The sequence below is a fragment of the Delphinapterus leucas genome, chromosome 16, assembly GCF_059928025.1.
Source record: "Delphinapterus leucas isolate spDelLeu-1000000601 "Yukka" chromosome 16, BTC_Dleu_Yukka2, whole genome shotgun sequence".
Lineage (NCBI taxonomy): Eukaryota > Metazoa > Chordata > Mammalia > Artiodactyla > Monodontidae > Delphinapterus > Delphinapterus leucas.
The window spans coordinates 3697607-3715435 of NC_143144.1; the positions used below are offsets into that span (position 1 = coordinate 3697607).

The 17829-nt window shown below is 70.8% G+C and overlaps 9 pseudogenes; all 9 read right to left on the bottom strand.

Annotated features, from left to right (window-relative positions):
• Positions 1-95: 95 nt before the first annotated feature.
• LOC149747108 (5S ribosomal RNA) lies at positions 96-231 on the bottom strand (annotated as a pseudogene).
• A 1956-nt stretch (positions 232-2187) lies between these two features.
• LOC149747109 (5S ribosomal RNA) lies at positions 2188-2323 on the bottom strand (annotated as a pseudogene).
• A 1956-nt stretch (positions 2324-4279) lies between these two features.
• LOC149747110 (5S ribosomal RNA) lies at positions 4280-4415 on the bottom strand (annotated as a pseudogene).
• Positions 4416-6371: 1956 nt separating this feature from the next.
• On the bottom strand, positions 6372-6507 carry LOC149747111 (5S ribosomal RNA; annotated as a pseudogene).
• Positions 6508-8463: 1956 nt separating this feature from the next.
• On the bottom strand, positions 8464-8599 carry LOC149747112 (5S ribosomal RNA; annotated as a pseudogene).
• A 1955-nt stretch (positions 8600-10554) lies between these two features.
• Positions 10555-10690, bottom strand: LOC149747113 (5S ribosomal RNA; annotated as a pseudogene).
• A 1956-nt stretch (positions 10691-12646) lies between these two features.
• On the bottom strand, positions 12647-12782 carry LOC149747114 (5S ribosomal RNA; annotated as a pseudogene).
• Positions 12783-14738: 1956 nt separating this feature from the next.
• LOC149747115 (5S ribosomal RNA) lies at positions 14739-14874 on the bottom strand (annotated as a pseudogene).
• Positions 14875-16830: 1956 nt separating this feature from the next.
• On the bottom strand, positions 16831-16966 carry LOC149747116 (5S ribosomal RNA; annotated as a pseudogene).
• Positions 16967-17829: the final 863 nt, after the last annotated feature.

The following is a 17829-nucleotide window of genomic DNA, read 5'->3' on the forward strand; positions in this document are numbered from 1 at the left end:
CGGAGGTGGGGCCTGCAGCGGTACCCGGCGGGGGCAGAGACGGACGCCGCCGCCGCCGCGGGCGACAAAAGGAGAAGGCGGAGCGGGAGGCAAAAAGCCTACAGCACCCGGTGTTCCCAGGAGCTCTCCAGTCCAGGAGGTCTCCCATCCAAGTACTAACCAGGCCCGACCCTGCTTAGCTTCCGAGATCGAGACGAGATCGGGCCCGTCTAGGGTGGTTTGGCCGTAGACACTGGGGGCTTCGCGGGCTGCCTCTTGAGACGCAGCTTAGCAGGCCCTTGGGCCTTACATCCACACGAGCGCCCCGCCCGCCCCGGCAGGGCCCCGCCGCCCGGCTAGGCATGGGAACGGGGGTCTCAGGTACCGGGGGGTGGCGGAGGAGTTGGCGACCACCCAGCCCAGGGCGGGCGAGACACCGCAAACTTTTCGGTGCTTGGCGCCCCTCCCCAGATCCCACAGGCCGCTCCCAGGGACGTGGCCCCGGAGGCTTCAGGGCCCGGGGCCCGCGGTCCCTTGGGAATCCCACCCGCCCGCCAGCGCTGCGCTAGGCGCAGTCCGGACGCAGACCGGCCCGGCCCTCCTGCCCGACAGCAGCTGGCTCGAAGCCACTGGGAGCCACCATTGAGTTGGCAGGGCCCCTTAGACCCGGCAACCACACCGTTGCCCCGACTCCACCGTCCGAGCTCAGGACCCCGACCCAGGTGGCCGGCAGGCACGGGGATGCGGCCTGAACCCTCGATCCCACTCCCGCCCCCGGCCGCGGCGAAACCACAGATGGGGGGTCTTTTTCCGGATGGAGCTGTGGAGAGACACCGCGGCAGACAGGTGGCGGCGCCGGGGCTGGGCTACAGTGGCTGTGGCCAGGTGCAGGTCGTGGGTCTCGTGGACCGCACGGACGTCACCCGGGTCCGCGGCCATGTCTGGATGGCGACAGGCCGCCCCCAGAGCGTCTGTTGTGCCGCTGCCTTCCAGGGACGCCTTCTGGCCGCCTGGCCGGGCAGGCAGGAGGGGAGCGCCCCATAAGACGCTTGCTGTGGAGGGAGGGGCCTGAGGACGTGGGGCCTGCAGCGGTACCCGTCGGGGGCGGAGACGGCCGCCGCCACCGCCACGGGCGGCAAAAGGAGAAGGCGTAGCGGGAGGCAAAAAGCCCACAGCACGCGGTATTCCCAGGAGCTCCCCAATCCACGGAGGTCTCCCATCCAAGTACTAACCGGGCCCGAGCCTGCTTAGCTTCGTAGACTCAGACGAGATAGGACCCGTCTAGGCTGGTTTGGCAGTAGGTGTCCGTGGGTCGCGGGCTGCCTCTTGAGGCGTCGCTTAGCAGGACCATGGGACTTACCGCCAGGCCAGGGGCACGCCCGTCTCGGCTGGGCCCCGCCAACCGCCTAGGCAGAGGAATGGACGTCTCGGGTAGCAGGTGGCGGAGGAGGTGTTGGCGACCACCCAGCCTAGGGCGGACGGGACCCAGCAAACATTTCGGCGCTTGGCGTCCCACCCCAGATGCCACAGGTCGCTCACAGGGACGTGGCCCCGGAAGCTTCAGGGCCCGGGGCCCGCGGTCACTTGGGCATCCCACCTGCCCGCCCACGCTGCGCTAGGCGCGGCCCCGCCGCAGACCGGGCCGGCCCTCCTGCCCGACGGCAGCTGGCCCGAATCCAGTGGGAGCCACCATTGAGTTGGCAAAGCCCCGCAGACCCAGCAGCGCCACCCTTGCTCCCACACCACCGTCCGAGCTCAGGACCCCGCCACAGGTGGCCGGCAGGCCCGCGGAAGCGGCCTGGGCCCTCTATCCCTCTCCGGCCGCGGCGAAACGGTGGACAGGGGGCTTTTTCCGGATGGAGCTGTGGAGAGGCACCCTGGCAGACAGGTGGCGGAGCCGGGGCTGGGCTCCAGTGGGGGCCGCCAGGTGCAGGTCGAGGGGCTCGCGGGCCGCATGGACGGCACCCGGGTCTGCCGCCATGTCTGTTTGGCGTCAGGGGACCCCCGGAGCGTCTGGTGTGCCGCTGCCTTCCAGGGACGCCGTCTGGCCGTCTGGCCGGTCAGGCAGGCGGGGAGCGCCCCATCAGACGCTTGCTGTGGACGGAGGGGCCTGCGGAGGTGGGGCCTGCAGCGGTACCCGGCGGGGGCAGAGACGGACGCCGCCGCCGCCGCGGGCGACAAAAGGAGAAGGCGGAGCGGGAGGCAAAAAGCCTACAGCACCCGGTGTTCCCAGGAGCTCTCCAGTCCAGGAGGTCTCCCATCCAAGTACTAACCAGGCCCGACCCTGCTTAGCTTCCGAGATCGAGACGAGATCGGGCCCGTCTAGGGTGGTTTGGCCGTAGACACTGGGGGCTTCGCGGGCTGCCTCTTGAGACGCAGCTTAGCAGGCCCTTGGGCCTTACAGCCACACGAGCGCCCCGCCCGCCCCGGCAGGGCCCCGCCGCCCGGCTAGGCATGGGAACGTGGGTCTCAGGTACCGGGGGGTGGCGGAGGAGTTGGCGACCACCCAGCCCAGGGCGGGCGAGACACCGCAAACTTTTCGGTGCTTGGCGCCCCTCCCCAGATCCCACAGGCCGCTCCCAGGGACGTGGCCCCGGAGGCTTCAGGGCCCGGGGCCCGCGGTCCCTTGGTAATCCCGCCCGCCCGGCCGCGCTGCGCTAGGCGCAGTCCGGACGCAGACTGGCCCGGCCCTACTGCCCGACAGCAGCTGGCTCGAAGCCACTGGGAGCCACCATTGAGTTGGCAGGGCCCCTTAGACCCGGCAACCACACCGTTGCCCCGACTCCACCGTCCGAGCTCAGGACCCCGACCCAGGTGGCCGGCAGGCACGGGGATGCGGCCTGAACCCTCGATCCCACTCCCGCCCCCGGCCGCGGCGAAACCACAGAGGGGGGGTCTTTTTCCGGATGGAGCTGTGGAGAGACACCGCGGCAGACAGGTGGCGGCGCCGGGGCTGGGCTACAGTGGCTGTGGCCAGGTGCAGGTCGTGGGTCTCGTGGGCCGCACGGACGTCACCCGGGTCCGCGGCCATGTCTGGATGGCGACAGGCCGCCCCCGGAGCGTCTGTTGTGCCGCTGCCTTCCAGGGACGCCTTCTGGCCGCCTGGCCGGGCAGGCAGGAGGGGAGCGCCCCATAAGACGCTTGCTGTGGAGGGAGGGGCCTGAGGACGTGGGGCCTGCAGCGGTACCCGTCGGGGGCGGAGACGGCCGCCGCCACCGCCACGGGCGGCAAAAGGAGAAGGCGTAGCGGGAGGCAAAAAGCCCACAGCACGCGGTATTCCCAGGAGCTCCCCAATCCACGGAGGTCTCCCATCCAAGTACTAACCGGGCCCGAGCCTGCTTAGCTTCGTAGACTCAGACGAGATAGGACCCGTCTAGGCTGGTTTGGCAGTAGGTGTCCGTGGGTCGCGGGCTGCCTCTTGAGGCGTCGCTTAGCAGGACCATGGGACTTACCGCCAGGCCAGGGGCACGCCCGTCTCGGCTGGGCCCCGCCAACCGCCTAGGCAGAGGAATGGACGTCTCGGGTAGCAGGTGGCGGAGGAGGTGTTGGCGACCACCCAGCCTAGGGCGGACGGGACCCAGCAAACATTTCGGCGCTTGGCGTCCCACCCCAGATGCCACAGGTCGCTCACAGGGACGTGGCCCCGGAAGCTTCAGGGCCCGGGGCCCGCGGTCACTTGGGCATCCCACCTGCCCGCCCACGCTGCGCTAGGCGCGGCCCCGCCGCAGACCGGGCCGGCCCTCCTGCCCGACGGCAGCTGGCCCGAATCCAGTGGGAGCCACCATTGAGTTGGCAAAGCCCCGCAGACCCAGCAGCGCCACCCTTGCTCCCACACCACCGTCCGAGCTCAGGACCCCGCCACAGGTGGCCGGCAGGCCCGCGGAAGCGGCCTGGGCCCTCTATCCCTCTCCGGCCGCGGCGAAACGGTGGACAGGGGGCTTTTTCCGGATGGAGCTGTGGAGAGGCACCCTGGCAGACAGGTGGCGGAGCCGGGGCTGGGCTCCAGTGGGGGCCGCCAGGTGCAGGTCGAGGGGCTCGCGGGCCGCATGGACGGCACCCGGGTCTGCCGCCATGTCTGTTTGGCGTCAGGGGACCCCCGGAGCGTCTGGTGTGCCGCTGCCTTCCAGGGACGCCGTCTGGCCGTCTGGCCGGTCAGGCAGGCGGGGAGCGCCCCATCAGACGCTTGCTGTGGACGGAGGGGCCTGCGGAGGTGGGGCCTGCAGCGGTACCCGGCGGGGGCAGAGACGGACGCCGCCGCCGCCGCGGGCGACAAAAGGAGAAGGCGGAGCGGGAGGCAAAAAGCCTACAGCACCCGGTGTTCCCAGGAGCTCTCCAGTCCAGGAGGTCTCCCATCCAAGTACTAACCAGGCCCGACCCTGCTTAGCTTCCGAGATCGAGACGAGATCGGGCCCGTCTAGGGTGGTTTGGCCGTAGACACTGGGGGCTTCGCGGGCTGCCTCTTGAGACGCAGCTTAGCAGGCCCTTGGGCCTTACATCCACACGAGCGCCCCGCCCGCCCCGGCAGGGCCCCGCCGCCCGGCTAGGCATGGGAACGGGGGTCTCAGGTACCGGGGGGTGGCGGAGGAGTTGGCGACCACCCAGCCCAGGGCGGGCGAGACACCGCAAACTTTTCGGTGCTTGGCGCCCCTCCCCAGATCCCACAGGCCGCTCCCAGGGACGTGGCCCCGGAGGCTTCAGGGCCCGGGGCCCGCGGTCCCTTGGGAATCCCACCCGCCCGCCAGCGCTGCGCTAGGCGCAGTCCGGACGCAGACCGGCCCGGCCCTCCTGCCCGACAGCAGCTGGCTCGAAGCCACTGGGAGCCACCATTGAGTTGGCAGGGCCCCTTAGACCCGGCAACCACACCGTTGCCCCGACTCCACCGTCCGAGCTCAGGACCCCGACCCAGGTGGCCGGCAGGCACGGGGATGCGGCCTGAACCCTCGATCCCACTCCCGCCCCCGGCCGCGGCGAAACCACAGATGGGGGGTCTTTTTCCGGATGGAGCTGTGGAGAGACACCGCGGCAGACAGGTGGCGGCGCCGGGGCTGGGCTACAGTGGCTGTGGCCAGGTGCAGGTCGTGGGTCTCGTGGACCGCACGGACGTCACCCGGGTCCGCGGCCATGTCTGGATGGCGACAGGCCGCCCCCGGAGCGTCTGTTGTGCCGCTGCCTTCCAGGGACGCCTTCTGGCCGCCTGGCCGGGCAGGCAGGAGGGGAGCGCCCCATAAGACGCTTGCTGTGGAGGGAGGGGCCTGAGGACGTGGGGCCTGCAGCGGTACCCGTCGGGGGCGGAGACGGCCGCCGCCACCGCCACGGGCGGCAAAAGGAGAAGGCGTAGCGGGAGGCAAAAAGCCCACAGCACGCGGTATTCCCAGGAGCTCCCCAATCCACGGAGGTCTCCCATCCAAGTACTAACCGGGCCCGAGCCTGCTTAGCTTCGTAGACTCAGACGAGATAGGACCCGTCTAGGCTGGTTTGGCAGTAGGTGTCCGTGGGTCGCGGGCTGCCTCTTGAGGCGTCGCTTAGCAGGACCATGGGACTTACCGCCAGGCCAGGGGCACGCCCGTCTCGGCTGGGCCCCGCCAACCGCCTAGGCAGAGGAATGGACGTCTCGGGTAGCAGGTGGCGGAGGAGGTGTTGGCGACCACCCAGCCTAGGGCGGACGGGACCCAGCAAACATTTCGGCGCTTGGCGTCCCACCCCAGATGCCACAGGTCGCTCACAGGGACGTGGCCCCGGAAGCTTCAGGGCCCGGGGCCCGCGGTCACTTGGGCATCCCACCTGCCCGCCCACGCTGCGCTAGGCGCGGCCCCGCCGCAGACCGGGCCGGCCCTCCTGCCCGACGGCAGCTGGCCCGAATCCAGTGGGAGCCACCATTGAGTTGGCAAAGCCCCGCAGACCCAGCAGCGCCACCCTTGCTCCCACACCACCGTCCGAGCTCAGGACCCCGCCACAGGTGGCCGGCAGGCCCGCGGAAGCGGCCTGGGCCCTCTATCCCTCTCCGGCCGCGGCGAAACGGTGGACAGGGGGCTTTTTCCGGATGGAGCTGTGGAGAGGCACCCTGGCAGACAGGTGGCGGAGCCGGGGCTGGGCTCCAGTGGGGGCCGCCAGGTGCAGGTCGAGGGGCTCGCGGGCCGCATGGACGGCACCCGGGTCTGCCGCCATGTCTGTTTGGCGTCAGGGGACCCCCGGAGCGTCTGGTGTGCCGCTGCCTTCCAGGGACGCCGTCTGGCCGTCTGGCCGGTCAGGCAGGCGGGGAGCGCCCCATCAGACGCTTGCTGTGGACGGAGGGGCCTGCGGAGGTGGGGCCTGCAGCGGTACCCGGCGGGGGCAGAGACGGACGCCGCCGCCGCCGCGGGCGACAAAAGGAGAAGGCGGAGCGGGAGGCAAAAAGCCTACAGCACCCGGTGTTCCCAGGAGCTCTCCACTCCAGGAGGTCTCCCATCCAAGTACTAACCAGGCCCGACCCTGCTTAGCTTCCGAGATCGAGACGAGATCGGGCCCGTCTAGGGTGGTTTGGCCGTAGACACTGGGGGCTTCGCGGGCTGCCTCTTGAGACGCAGCTTAGCAGGCCCTTGGGCCTTACAGCCACACGAGCGCCCCGCCCGCCCCGGCAGGGCCCCGCCGCCCGGCTAGGCATGGGAACGTGGGTCTCAGGTACCGGGGGGTGGCGGAGGAGTTGGCGACCACCCAGCCCAGGGCGGGCGAGACACCGCAAACTTTTCGGTGCTTGGCGCCCCTCCCCAGATCCCACAGGCCGCTCCCAGGGACGTGGCCCCGGAGGCTTCAGGGCCCGGGGCCCGCGGTCCCTTGGTAATCCCGCCCGCCCGGCCGCGCTGCGCTAGGCGCAGTCCGGACGCAGACCGGCCCGGCCCTCCTGCCCGACAGCAGCTGGCTCGAAGCCACTGGGAGCCACCATTGAGTTGGCAGGGCCCCTTAGACCCGGCAACCACACCGTTGCCCCGACTCCACCGTCCGAGCTCAGGACCCCGACCCAGGTGGCCGGCAGGCACGGGGATGCGGCCTGAACCCTCGATCCCACTCCCGCCCCCGGCCGCGGCGAAACCACAGAGGGGGGGTCTTTTTCCGGATGGAGCTGTGGAGAGACACCGCGGCAGACAGGTGGCGGCGCCGGGGCTGGGCTACAGTGGCTGTGGCCAGGTGCAGGTCGTGGGTCTCGTGGGCCGCACGGACGTCACCCGGGTCCGCGGCCATGTCTGGATGGCGACAGGCCGCCCCCGGAGCGTCTGTTGTGCCGCTGCCTTCCAGGGACGCCTTCTGGCCGCCTGGCCGGGCAGGCAGGAGGGGAGCGCCCCATAAGACGCTTGCTGTGGAGGGAGGGGCCTGAGGACGTGGGGCCTGCAGCGGTACCCGTCGGGGGCGGAGACGGCCGCCGCCACCGCCACGGGCGGCAAAAGGAGAAGGCGTAGCGGGAGGCAAAAAGCCCACAGCACGCGGTATTCCCAGGAGCTCCCCAATCCACGGAGGTCTCCCATCCAAGTACTAACCGGGCCCGAGCCTGCTTAGCTTCGTAGACTCAGACGAGATAGGACCCGTCTAGGCTGGTTTGGCAGTAGGTGTCCGTGGGTCGCGGGCTGCCTCTTGAGGCGTCGCTTAGCAGGACCATGGGACTTACCGCCAGGCCAGGGGCACGCCCGTCTCGGCTGGGCCCCGCCAACCGCCTAGGCAGAGGAATGGACGTCTCGGGTAGCAGGTGGCGGAGGAGGTGTTGGCGACCACCCAGCCTAGGGCGGACGGGACCCAGCAAACATTTCGGCGCTTGGCGTCCCACCCCAGATGCCACAGGTCGCTCACAGGGACGTGGCCCCGGAAGCTTCAGGGCCCGGGGCCCGCGGTCACTTGGGCATCCCACCTGCCCGCCCACGCTGCGCTAGGCGCGGCCCCGCCGCAGACCGGGCCGGCCCTCCTGCCCGACGGCAGCTGGCCCGAATCCAGTGGGAGCCACCATTGAGTTGGCAAAGCCCCGCAGACCCAGCAGCGCCACCCTTGCTCCCACACCACCGTCCGAGCTCAGGACCCCGCCACAGGTGGCCGGCAGGCCCGCGGAAGCGGCCTGGGCCCTCTATCCCTCTCCGGCCGCGGCGAAACGGTGGACAGGGGGCTTTTTCCGGATGGAGCTGTGGAGAGGCACCCTGGCAGACAGGTGGCGGAGCCGGGGCTGGGCTCCAGTGGGGGCCGCCAGGTGCAGGTCGAGGGGCTCGCGGGCCGCATGGACGGCACCCGGGTCTGCCGCCATGTCTGTTTGGCGTCAGGGGACCCCCGGAGCGTCTGGTGTGCCGCTGCCTTCCAGGGACGCCGTCTGGCCGTCTGGCCGGTCAGGCAGGCGGGGAGCGCCCCATCAGACGCTTGCTGTGGACGGAGGGGCCTGCGGAGGTGGGGCCTGCAGCGGTACCCGGCGGGGGCAGAGACGGACGCCGCCGCCGCCGCGGGCGACAAAAGGAGAAGGCGGAGCGGGAGGCAAAAAGCCTACAGCACCCGGTGTTCCCAGGAGCTCTCCACTCCAGGAGGTCTCCCATCCAAGTACTAACTAGGCCCGACCCTGCTTAGCTTCCGAGATCGAGACGAGATCGGGCCCGTCTAGGGTGGTTTGGCCGTAGACACTGGGGGCTTCGCGGGCTGCCTCTTGAGACGCAGCTTAGCAGGCCCTTGGGCCTTACAGCCACACAGCGCCCCGCCCGCCCCGGCAGGGCCCCGCCGCCCGGCTAGGCATGGGAACGGGGGTCTCAGGTACCGGGGGGTGGCGGAGGAGTTGGCGACCACCCAGCCCAGGGCGGGCGAGACACCGCAAACTTTTCGGTGCTTGGCGCCCCTCCCCAGATCCCACAGGCCGCTCCCAGGGACGTGGCCCCGGAGGCTTCAGGGCCCGGGGCCCGCGGTCCCTTGGGAATCCCACCCGCCCGCCAGCGCTGCGCTAGGCGCAGTCCGGACGCAGACCGGCCCGGCCCTCCTGCCCGACAGCAGCTGGCTCGAAGCCACTGGGAGCCACCATTGAGTTGGCAGGGCCCCTTAGACCCGGCAACCACACCGTTGCCCCGACTCCACCGTCCGAGCTCAGGACCCCGACCCAGGTGGCCGGCAGGCACGGGGATGCGGCCTGAACCCTCGATCCCACTCCCGCCCCCGGCCGCGGCGAAACCACAGATGGGGGGTCTTTTTCCGGATGGAGCTGTGGAGAGACACCGCGGCAGACAGGTGGCGGCGCCGGGGCTGGGCTACAGTGGCTGTGGCCAGGTGCAGGTCGTGGGTCTCGTGGACCGCACGGACGTCACCCGGGTCCGCGGCCATGTCTGGATGGCGACAGGCCGCCCCCGGAGCGTCTGTTGTGCCGCTGCCTTCCAGGGACGCCTTCTGGCCGCCTGGCCGGGCAGGCAGGAGGGGAGCGCCCCATAAGACGCTTGCTGTGGAGGGAGGGGCCTGAGGACGTGGGGCCTGCAGCGGTACCCGTCGGGGGCGGAGACGGCCGCCGCCACCGCCACGGGCGGCAAAAGGAGAAGGCGTAGCGGGAGGCAAAAAGCCCACAGCACGCGGTATTCCCAGGAGCTCCCCAATCCACGGAGGTCTCCCATCCAAGTACTAACCGGGCCCGAGCCTGCTTAGCTTCGTAGACTCAGACGAGATAGGACCCGTCTAGGCTGGTTTGGCAGTAGGTGTCCGTGGGTCGCGGGCTGCCTCTTGAGGCGTCGCTTAGCAGGACCATGGGACTTACCGCCAGGCCAGGGGCACGCCCGTCTCGGCTGGGCCCCGCCAACCGCCTAGGCAGAGGAATGGACGTCTCGGGTAGCAGGTGGCGGAGGAGGTGTTGGCGACCACCCAGCCTAGGGCGGACGGGACCCAGCAAACATTTCGGCGCTTGGCGTCCCACCCCAGATGCCACAGGTCGCTCACAGGGACGTGGCCCCGGAAGCTTCAGGGCCCGGGGCCCGCGGTCACTTGGGCATCCCACCTGCCCGCCCACGCTGCGCTAGGCGCGGCCCCGCCGCAGACCGGGCCGGCCCTCCTGCCCGACGGCAGCTGGCCCGAATCCAGTGGGAGCCACCATTGAGTTGGCAAAGCCCCGCAGACCCAGCAGCGCCACCCTTGCTCCCACACCACCGTCCGAGCTCAGGACCCCGCCACAGGTGGCCGGCAGGCCCGCGGAAGCGGCCTGGGCCCTCTATCCCTCTCCGGCCGCGGCGAAACGGTGGACAGGGGGCTTTTTCCGGATGGAGCTGTGGAGAGGCACCCTGGCAGACAGGTGGCGGAGCCGGGGCTGGGCTCCAGTGGGGGCCGCCAGGTGCAGGTCGAGGGGCTCGCGGGCCGCATGGACGGCACCCGGGTCTGCCGCCATGTCTGTTTGGCGTCAGGGGACCCCCGGAGCGTCTGGTGTGCCGCTGCCTTCCAGGGACGCCGTCTGGCCGTCTGGCCGGTCAGGCAGGCGGGGAGCGCCCCATCAGACGCTTGCTGTGGACGGAGGGGCCTGCGGAGGTGGGGCCTGCAGCGGTACCCGGCGGGGGCAGAGACGGACGCCGCCGCCGCCGCGGGCGACAAAAGGAGAAGGCGGAGCGGGAGGCAAAAAGCCTACAGCACCCGGTGTTCCCAGGAGCTCTCCAGTCCAGGAGGTCTCCCATCCAAGTACTAACCAGGCCCGACCCTGCTTAGCTTCCGAGATCGAGACGAGATCGGGCCCGTCTAGGGTGGTTTGGCCGTAGACACTGGGGGCTTCGCGGGCTGCCTCTTGAGACGCAGCTTAGCAGGCCCTTGGGCCTTACAGCCACACGAGCGCCCCGCCCGCCCCGGCAGGGCCCCGCCGCCCGGCTAGGCATGGGAACGTGGGTCTCAGGTACCGGGGGGTGGCGGAGGAGTTGGCGACCACCCAGCCCAGGGCGGGCGAGACACCGCAAACTTTTCGGTGCTTGGCGCCCCTCCCCAGATCCCACAGGCCGCTCCCAGGGACGTGGCCCCGGAGGCTTCAGGGCCCGGGGCCCGCGGTCCCTTGGTAATCCCGCCCGCCCGGCCGCGCTGCGCTAGGCGCAGTCCGGACGCAGACCGGCCCGGCCCTACTGCCCGACAGCAGCTGGCTCGAAGCCACTGGGAGCCACCATTGAGTTGGCAGGGCCCCTTAGACCCGGCAACCACACCGTTGCCCCGACTCCACCGTCCGAGCTCAGGACCCCGACCCAGGTGGCCGGCAGGCACGGGGATGCGGCCTGAACCCTCGATCCCACTCCCGCCCCCGGCCGCGGCGAAACCACAGAGGGGGGGTCTTTTTCCGGATGGAGCTGTGGAGAGACACCGCGGCAGACAGGTGGCGGCGCCGGGGCTGGGCTACAGTGGCTGTGGCCAGGTGCAGGTCGTGGGTCTCGTGGGCCGCACGGACGTCACCCGGGTCCGCGGCCATGTCTGGATGGCGACAGGCCGCCCCCGGAGCGTCTGTTGTGCCGCTGCCTTCCAGGGACGCCTTCTGGCCGCCTGGCCGGGCAGGCAGGAGGGGAGCGCCCCATAAGACGCTTGCTGTGGAGGGAGGGGCCTGAGGACGTGGGGCCTGCAGCGGTACCCGTCGGGGGCGGAGACGGCCGCCGCCACCGCCACGGGCGGCAAAAGGAGAAGGCGTAGCGGGAGGCAAAAAGCCCACAGCACGCGGTATTCCCAGGAGCTCCCCAATCCACGGAGGTCTCCCATCCAAGTACTAACCGGGCCCGAGCCTGCTTAGCTTCGTAGACTCAGACGAGATAGGACCCGTCTAGGCTGGTTTGGCAGTAGGTGTCCGTGGGTCGCGGGCTGCCTCTTGAGGCGTCGCTTAGCAGGACCATGGGACTTACCGCCAGGCCAGGGGCACGCCCGTCTCGGCTGGGCCCCGCCAACCGCCTAGGCAGAGGAATGGACGTCTCGGGTAGCAGGTGGCGGAGGAGGTGTTGGCGACCACCCAGCCTAGGGCGGACGGGACCCAGCAAACATTTCGGCGCTTGGCGTCCCACCCCAGATGCCACAGGTCGCTCACAGGGACGTGGCCCCGGAAGCTTCAGGGCCCGGGGCCCGCGGTCACTTGGGCATCCCACCTGCCCGCCCACGCTGCGCTAGGCGCGGCCCCGCCGCAGACCGGGCCGGCCCTCCTGCCCGACGGCAGCTGGCCCGAATCCAGTGGGAGCCACCATTGAGTTGGCAAAGCCCCGCAGACCCAGCAGCGCCACCCTTGCTCCCACACCACCGTCCGAGCTCAGGACCCCGCCACAGGTGGCCGGCAGGCCCGCGGAAGCGGCCTGGGCCCTCTATCCCTCTCCGGCCGCGGCGAAACGGTGGACAGGGGGCTTTTTCCGGATGGAGCTGTGGAGAGGCACCCTGGCAGACAGGTGGCGGAGCCGGGGCTGGGCTCCAGTGGGGGCCGCCAGGTGCAGGTCGAGGGGCTCGCGGGCCGCATGGACGGCACCCGGGTCTGCCGCCATGTCTGTTTGGCGTCAGGGGACCCCCGGAGCGTCTGGTGTGCCGCTGCCTTCCAGGGACGCCGTCTGGCCGTCTGGCCGGTCAGGCAGGCGGGGAGCGCCCCATCAGACGCTTGCTGTGGACGGAGGGGCCTGCGGAGGTGGGGCCTGCAGCGGTACCCGGCGGGGGCAGAGACGGACGCCGCCGCCGCCGCGGGCGACAAAAGGAGAAGGCGGAGCGGGAGGCAAAAAGCCTACAGCACCCGGTGTTCCCAGGAGCTCTCCACTCCAGGAGGTCTCCCATCCAAGTACTAACTAGGCCCGACCCTGCTTAGCTTCCTAGATCGAGACGAGATCGGGCCCGTCTAGGGTGGTTTGGCCGTAGACACTGGGGGCTTCGCGGGCTGCCTCTTGAGACGCAGCTTAGCAGGCCCTTGGGCCTTACAGCCACACGAGCGCCCCGCCCGCCCCGGCAGGGCCCCGCCGCCCGGCTAGGCATGGGAACGGGGGTCTCAGGTACCGGGGGGTGGCGGAGGAGTTGGCGACCACCCAGCCCAGGGCGGGCGAGACACCGCAAACTTTTCGGTGCTTGGCGCCCCTCCCCAGATCCCACAGGCCGCTCCCAGGGACGTGGCCCCGGAGGCTTCAGGGCCCGGGGCCCGCGGTCCCTTGGGAATCCCACCCGCCCGCCAGCGCTGCGCTAGGCGCAGTCTGGTCGCAGACCGGCCCGGCCCTCCTGCCCGACAGCAGCTGGCTCGAAGCCACTGGGAGCCACCATTGAGTTGGCAGGGCCCCTTAGACCCGGCAACCACACCGTTGCCCCGACTCCACCGTCCGAGCTCAGGACCCCGACCCAGGTGGCCGGCAGGCACGGGGATGCGGCCTGAACCCTCGATCCCACTCCCGCCCCCGGCCGCGGCGAAACCACAGAGGGGGGGTCTTTTTCCGGATGGAGCTGTGGAGAGACACCGCGGCAGACAGGTGGCGGCGCCGGGGCTGGGCTACAGTGGCTGTGGCCAGGTGCAGGTCGTGGGTCTCGTGGGCCGCACGGACGTCACCCGGGTCCGCGGCCATGTCTGGATGGCGACAGGCCGTCCCCGGAGCGTCTGTTGTGCCGCTGCCTTCCAGGGACGCCTTCTGGCCGCCTGGCCGGGCAGGCAGGAGGGGAGCGCCCCATAAGACGCTTGCTGTGGAGGGAGGGGCCTGAGGACGTGGGGCCTGCAGCGGTACCCGTCGGGGGCGGAGACGGCCGCCGCCACCGCCACGGGCGGCAAAATGAGAAGGCGTAGCGGGAGGCAAAAAGCCCACAGCACGCGGTATTCCCAGGAGCTCCCCAATCCACGGAGGTCTCCCATCCAAGTACTAACCGGGCCCGAGCCTGCTTAGCTTCGTAGACTCAGACGAGATAGGACCCGTCTAGGCTGGTTTGGCAGTAGGTGTCTGTGGGTCGCGGGCTGCCTCTTGAGGCGTCGCTTAGCAGGACCATGGGACTTACCGCCAGGCCAGGGGCACGCCCGTCTCGGCTGGGCCCCGCCAACCACCTAGGCAGAGGAATGGACGTCTCGGGTAGCAGGTGGCAGAGGAGGTGTTGGCGACCACCCAGCCTAGGGCGGGCGGGACCCAGCAAACATTTCGGCGCTTGGCGTCCCACCCCAGATGCCACAGGTCGCTCACAGGGACGTGGGCCCGGAAGCTTCAGGGCCCGGGGCCCGCGGTCACTTGGGCATCCCACCTGCCCGCCCACGCTGCGCTAGGCGCGGCCCGGCCGCAGACCGGGCCGGCCCTCCTGCCCGACGGCAGCTGGCCCGAATCCAGTGGGAGCCACCATTGAGTTGGCAAAGCCCCGCAGACCCAGCAACGCCACCCTTGCTCCCACACCACCGTCCGAGCTCAGGACCCCGCCACAGGTGGCCGGCAGGCCCGCGGATGCGGCCTGGGCCCTCTATCCCTCTCCGGCCGCGGCGAAACGGTGGACAGGGGGCTTTTTCCGGATGGAGCTGTGGAGAGGCACCCTGGCAGACAGGTGGCGGAGCCGGGGCTGGGCTCCAGTGGGGGCCGCCAGGTGCAGGTCGAGGGGCTCGCGGGCCGCATGGACGGCACCCGGGTCTGCCGCCATGTCTGTTTGGCGTCAGGGGACCCCCGGAGCGTCTGGTGTGCCGCTGCCTTCCAGGGACGCCGTCTGGCCGTCTGGCCGGTCAGGCAGGCGGGGAGCGCCCCATCAGACGCTTGCTGTGGACGGAGGGGCCTGCGGAGGTGGGGCCTGCAGCGGTACCCGGCGGGGGCAGAGACGGACGCCGCCGCCGCCGCGGGCGACAAAAGGAGAAGGCGGAGCGGGAGGCAAAAAGCCTACAGCACCCGGTGTTCCCAGGAGCTCTCCACTCCAGGAGGTCTCCCATCCAAGTACTAACCAGGCCCGACCCTGCTTAGCTTCCGAGATCGAGACGAGATCGGGCCCGTCTAGGGTGGTTTGGCCGTAGACACTGGGGGCTTCGCGGGCTGCCTCTTGAGACGCAGCTTAGCAGGCCCTTGGGCCTTACAGCCACACGAGCGCCCCGCCCGCCCCGGCAGGGCCCCGCCGCCCGGCTAGGCATGGGAACGGGGGTCTCAGGTACCGGGGGGTGGCGGAGGAGTTGGCGACCACCCAGCCCAGGGCGGGCGAGACACCGCAAACTTTTCGGTGCTTGGCGCCCCTCCCCAGATCCCACAGGCCGCTCCCAGGGACGTGGCCCCGGAGGCTTCAGGGCCCGGGGCCCGCGGTCCCTTGGGAATCCCGCCCGCCCGGCCACGCTGCGCTAGGCGCAGTCCGGACGCAGACCGGCCCGGCCCTCCTGCCCGACAGCAGCTGGCTCGAAGCCACTGGGAGCCACCATTGAGTTGGCAGGGCCCCTTAGACCCGGCAACCACACCGTTGCCCCGACTCCACCGTCCGAGCTCAGGACCCCGACCCAGGTGGCCGGCAGGCACGGGGATGCGGCCTGAACCCTCGATCCCACTCCCGCCCCCGGCCGCGGCGAAACCACAGAGGGGGGGTCTTTTTCCGGATGGAGCTGTGGAGAGACACCGCGGCAGACAGGTGGCGGCGCCGGGGCTGGGCTACAGTGGCTGTGGCCAGGTGCAGGTCGTGGGTCTCGTGGGCCGCACGGACGTCACCCGGGTCCGCGGCCATGTCTGGATGGCGACAGGCCGCCCCCGGAGCGTCTGTTGTGCCGCTGCCTTCCAGGGACGCCTTCTGGCCGCCTGGCCGGGCAGGCAGGAGGGGAGCGCCCCATAAGACGCTTGCTGTGGAGGGAGGGGCCTGAGGACGTGGGGCCTGCAGCGGTACCCGTCGGGGGCGGAGACGGCCGCCGCCACCGCCACGGGCGGCAAAAGGAGAAGGCGTAGCGGGAGGCAAAAAGCCCACAGCACGCGGTATTCCCAGGAGCTCCCCAATCCACGGAGGTCTCCCATCCAAGTACTAACCGGGCCCGAGCCTGCTTAGCTTCGTAGACTCAGACGAGATAGGACCCGTCTAGGCTGGTTTGGCAGTAGGTGTCTGTGGGTCGCGGGCTGCCTCTTGAGGCGTCGCTTAGCAGGACCATGGGACTTACCGCCAGGCCAGGGGCACGCCCGTCTCGGCTGGGCCCCGCCAACCGCCTAGGCAGAGGAATGGACGTCTCGGGTAGCAGGTGGCGGAGGAGGTGTTGGCGACCACCCAGCCTAGGGCGGGCGGGACCCAGCAAACATTTCGGCGCTTGGCGTCCCACCCCAGATGCCACAGGTCGCTCACAGGGACGTGGGCCCGGAAGCTTCAGGGCCCGGGGCCCGCGGTCACTTGGGCATCCCACCTGCCCGCCCACGCTGCGCTAGGCGCGGCCCGGCCGCAGACCGGGCCGGCCCTCCTGCCCGACGGCAGCTGGCCCGAATCCAGTGGGAGCCACCATTGAGTTGGCAAAGCCCCGCAGACCCAGCAACGCCACCCTTGCTCCCACACCACCGTCCGAGCTCAGGACCCCGCCACAGGTGGCCGGCAGGCCCGCGGATGCGGCCTGGGCCCTCTATCCCTCTCCGGCCGCGGCGAAACGGTGGACAGGGGGCTTTTTCCGGATGGAGCTGTGGAGAGGCACCCTGGCAGACAGGTGGCGGAGCCGGGGCTGGGCTCCAGTGGGGGCCGCCAGGTGCAGGTCGAGGGGCTCGCGGGCCGCATGGACGGCACCCGGGTCTGCCGCCATGTCTGTTTGGCGTCAGGGGACCCCCGGAGCGTCTGGTGTGCCGCTGCCTTCCAGGGACGCCGTCTGGCCGTCTGGCCGGTCAGGCAGGCGGGGAGCGCCCCATCAGACGCTTGCTGTGGACGGAGGGGCCTGCGGAGGTGGGGCCTGCAGCGGTACCCGGCGGGGGCAGAGACGGACGCCGCCGCCGCCGCGGGCGACAAAAGGAGAAGGCGGAGCGGGAGGCAAAAAGCCTACAGCACCCGGTGTTCCCAGGAGCTCTCCACTCCAGGAGGTCTCCCATCCAAGTACTAACCAGGCCCGACCCTGCTTAGCTTCCGAGATCGAGACGAGATCGGGCCCGTCTAGGGTGGTTTGGCCGTAGACACTGGGGGCTTCGCGGGCTGCCTCTTGAGACGCAGCTTAGCAGGCCCTTGGGCCTTACAGCCACACGAGCGCCCCGCCCGCCCCGGCAGGGCCCCGCCGCCCGGCTAGGCATGGGAACGGGGGTCTCAGGTACCGGGGGGTGGCGGAGGAGTTGGCGACCACCCAGCCCAGGGCGGGCGAGACACCGCAAACTTTTCGGTGCTTGGCGCCCCTCCCCAGATCCCACAGGCCGCTCCCAGGGACGTGGCCCCGGAGGCTTCAGGGCCCGGGGCCCGCGGTCCCTTGGGAATCCCGCCCGCCCGGCCACGCTGCGCTAGGCGCAGTCCGGACGCAGACCGGCCCGGCCCTCCTGCCCGACAGCAGCTGGCTCGAAGCCACTGGGAGCCACCATTGAGTTGGCAGGGCCCCTTAGACCCGGCAACCACACCGTTGCCCCGACTCCACCGTCCGAGCTCAGGACCCCGACCCAGGTGGCCGGCAGGCACGGGGATGCGGCCTGAACCCTCGATCCCACTCCCGCCCCCGGCCGCGGCGAAACCACAGAGGGGGGGTCTTTTTCCGGATGGAGCTGTGGAGAGACACCGCGGCAGACAGGTGGCGGCGCCGGGGCTGGGCTACAGTGGCTGTGGCCAGGTGCAGGTCGTGGGTCTCGTGGGCCGCACGGACGTCACCCGGGTCCGCGGCCATGTCTGGATGGCGACAGGCCGCCCCCGGAGCGTCTGTTGTGCCGCTGCCTTCCAGGGACGCCTTCTGGCCGCCTGGCCGGGCAGGCAGGAGGGGAGCGCCCCATAAGACGCTTGCTGTGGAGGGAGGGGCCTGAGGACGTGGGGCCTGCAGCGGTACCCGTCGGGGGCGGAGACGGC